The sequence below is a fragment of the Lygodium microphyllum genome, chromosome 6 (assembly GCF_053477565.2).
Source record: "Lygodium microphyllum isolate KBCC chromosome 6, Lygodium_microphyllum_v1.1.10, whole genome shotgun sequence".
In the NCBI taxonomy this organism is placed as follows: domain Eukaryota; kingdom Viridiplantae; phylum Streptophyta; class Polypodiopsida; order Schizaeales; family Lygodiaceae; genus Lygodium; species Lygodium microphyllum.
In genome coordinates, this window is record NC_141140.1 from 57,762,998 (window position 1) to 57,767,099 (window position 4,102).

Below are 4,102 nucleotides of genomic sequence, written 5' to 3' on the forward strand. Positions count from 1 at the left end.
AACGCAGCCGCGGACCACTGCTCCCTCACCAACGACATATTCTCCTACCGCGTGGAGCTCTCTGTGGGCAACCGCCTCAACTATCCTTACATCCTGTCATGCATCCGCTCTATCTCTATCCCAGACGCCGTCCGGGAGATTATCGGCATTGTTCAGGAGAAAGAGAGGGAATTCCTGCACATCGTCTCCCGCATCGAGCAGAATCCCCAGCTTCTACTCGACAAGCAGCCCAAGTTTCGCAAGTACATCGATGGCCTTGCCAGTTGGATGTCTGGGATGATCACGTGGTCCTCGGATACTGCTCGGTACCGGCAGATTGTTACCAAGCAAGGGGACGTGCTCTCCGTATTGCGGCCATGTTCGCCCGATTAAATAGTTTGTTCCTTTTCTTTTTTCTTTTTGGTCGTTGACTCGCTACTAGCTTTTGGATTACGTAATTGCGGAAATATCCAACCATAATAATTCCAGCCTATTTCTTAATTTGGAACAAGCATCTGTTTCAACATATCTAATTTGCAAGTTTAGTTGCCAAAGAAAGTTGAGAGTCAGCAACTTAAAACATTAAAAACCTTCCACCTTTCATTATTTAGAGCTATTTCCTTGGATTTTGCATGTTTTATTCATATTGTAATTACAGTAACTCTAGATTAATTATAAAAGTAAAAAATCTTCTCTTCAAAAACCACTAGGTTGAGTTTCAAGTTTACATTCACTTTATATTGAAATTCAATTCTCTATGTGCACAGATGAAAACTCACTAACTTTTGTTTACAATGAAAGACTTGTGGAACATGTGGCTTGACAGACTTAATTGAATGATATGTCCGTATCTCTTTCATTTGTTACTAGCGTTTCGCAATAGCTTTGCCGCAGCTTCACTGCCTCAAAGCGACAAGCAAAGATGTCGTACAATAGCTCAACAATCCATTTCTCATCTTTTTCTCTCCTCTTTTCCCTCTTTGTTTCCATTTTTTTTAAACCCTCACACTCTCTCTCTCTTTCTCTCCCAATTGCCTATGTCTAATTTTTCATCTCTCTCTTTCTCTGCCTTCTATTTTAGTTTTTTTTCCTCTCCTTGTTCTCTCTCTCCTTTTTTTCTCTCCCTACTTTTCCTCTCTCTCTCTCTCTCTCTCCCCCCATTTTATTCTCCCCCTCTCTCCTCTCTTTTTTTTCTCTCTCCTTCTCCTTTTTCCTTTGTTTTTTCTTCTCTCTCTCTCTTTTTAAAAAATTTCTTCTCTCTCTCTCTCTTTTAAATTTAATATTTTCTCTCTCTATTTTTATTCTCTCTCTTCTTCTTCTTCTCCTCTCTTTTTCTTCTCCCTATCTCCTCTTTTTTTTCTTCCCTCTCTCTCTTTATAATTTTTTTCTTTCCTCTCTCTCTCTCTCTCTCCTCCTCTTCTTTTTCTTCTTAGTCTCTCTTAAAGTATGTAAATTTTATCTTTTTCCTTGTAATGAGCGGGGATCATGGGAACATGGCATGGAACATACCAGTCACGCTGATGATATATAAGGTGTAAGAGGGTATTTTGAGGGATCACAGAATTATCAAGAATCTCTCTTTTTCACCTTCACAAGTTTTCATGGCTTCTTCTTCTTCTTCCTCCTCCTCCCTTTCCTCTCTTTCTCTCTCTTCTTCCTGTCTTTAGTTAGGACAGTTAGGTCTCTTTCATTACAACTGGTATCAGAGCTTTGTCCTTGATCCTTTTCTTTTCCCATAGATTTAGGGTTCTCACAGTTTTTCCACAGTTAGAAAACCCCAATTACATCTCTCTCATAGGTACACAGGAGTACTCAGGCAGGCTGTCGGTCCTCTTGAAGACTATGGCAGCCTTTCTTGGAGCTTTCCCAAGAACCATGGATGCATCTGGAGGTGAGCAGACAAATTTGACAGGTTGTCACTAATTTTAATGTAAGTTTCTTGAGGGTTTTGGGCAAAAGGAGTGTAGCAGAGTTAGAGAAGACCAAAAGCTCAGTTACTTTTTCAAGAGGACCTTCTCTCTCCTCCTTTCTTTAAGCTGCCATGGAACCTTCAGCCCCAAGAACTTTCTCAGCGCAGGAATGACTTGTCCCAGAGCTTCCCCCTCACCTTGCTCAGCATCTAGAGCAGCCTTGACCCTTGCTTGTCTTGTCTAGAGCCTCCAAGGAGCAGCCCGAAAAACGCGGCGCATTTTGCACTGAGATTTCTGGCTTACTCCTCATTCTCTAGCTAGTCCCAGCCCTCCTTGCTTCATCCTTAGCCTTGGCACACCCCTGGGCAAGCTTGAGCACGGATATTGATCCCCCCCTCATCAAGTCTTGACAATACCTCAAACCCTACTATGGGCAACAGCCATGGCAGCCATGAAACCTTTAGCCCAACTTAGGGCACACTAAATCCCCTTCAATTTTCTCAGCCCGAGAGCCTTGGGAGTAGCCACAAGCTTCAACAAGTAAAGATATACGGCATTGAAGGCCCCCATACAACCACGGGCAGCAAGAAGATGGACAACCACAAAGCTCTTGAAGGAGGCAGCCAATAACTCTTCCCCAGGCTTGAACAAGGTATGTCAATCAGTGCTTCCTCTCTCTTTTATATCCAATTGTTGAGCTCAGCCACTTGATGAGAGAGATGGAAGAAATTCTTGGGTTGAGAGTGCCAATGGGATTCCCATCCTCAGCCCACACCCTGGGAATGCATGCATAGCTGGATAATCTTTCAATTTCTTTCCCATTGCTCAAGATTTTACTCTAATCCTTAATCGTACTCTTGTTTGATTCCGATTGATTTTAAAAAAATTGTAAGAAGGGTAAGTCATGCAATCAGTGAGTCACTTAATTGCAGAGGTAACCCCTTTCCCCATCCCATTTCCTTATTGATCATGCATATCATGAAAGGACCAATCCTCAATTTGTAAATGCATATCATGTTGGTTGCTTAATAATAAATTTTTGCCATGTATATTCCGAGTGAGGAAAAGCCCGATGCCAGGTGAGGTGGCAAGACAAAAGAGGGGTGACCCCCCCTTGCCATCAAAGACCCAGAAGGGGTGCACAACTCGGCCTGGGGGGAACTTTGCCCACGTCCCAATGATCCAGAGCCCAAAGATTCTTATAGTGCAGGTACACTTGATGGAATAGCCTTATCCTTGATCATTTGAGTCTACAACCCTCTACATGCATTGATAATGTCATGTATCACTTGGAAATGTATGGTGGATGCATGGAAGAAGGGCAGGGTATGCAGTTATAGAAATGGTCTCAACAATAGAACTACGGGTGCAAATGATGTATGGCTCTATGTGGCATTGAGAACAACCGTTGAGGCCTTGGATGTCTTGGAATAAGCACCTCACCATTGGGATCAGGTATGCTCCTTGAGGGAGTCCTTGTAGGGTATTGCAGACAGCTAGTCCCACAAAGTCAGTCCGCAAAAATAGATTACAGCAAAGCATTCTTGTGTGATTGAGTGCAGGCCGCATAGCTCAATTTGAAGAGGGCATCCCCCCCTTCCATGTGAACCAAAAATCTCCCCATTCTTCCCTACGGTTTGGGAGATACACTCAATTTTGTGCTTAGAGGTAATGTGGGACAGGTAGTAGTCCTACACAGTCACCCCACAAAAGTCAATTATAGCAAAGTCTTCTTGTGTGACTGAGTGCGGGCCCCATATCTCCATTAGAAGAGAGCATCCCACCCTTCGATCTGAATCAAAAATCTCCCCATTCCGCACTACGCTTTGAGAGATAAGCTTAATTTTGTGCTCAGAGATACTGTGGGACAGGTAGCAGTCCTACAAAGTTAGCCCACAAAAAGTGATTACAGCAAAGCCCTGATCATTTATTGTCAAAGATAGTTTTACAAGGCCTCGTAGAGGGGATTGAGAGCTTTAATTTGAATAAAAAAATTTGGTAATGGAAGGTTCCTAGCCCAAGTTATTGCCATTTTTGTAACAAGGGATCTGGTGGACGGCTCTGGGGATGGTAGGCCGCAACGGTAAAGCAAAGGCCCAGGAGGACTTCCAGCGTGAAATAAGGGACTCCCGTGCCTCAATGAATGATCCTAGGTCAGTCCAAGAGGATCGTGAAGAAATGTTTGAAGAGGGTGCCCCCGAGATGGACTGCTT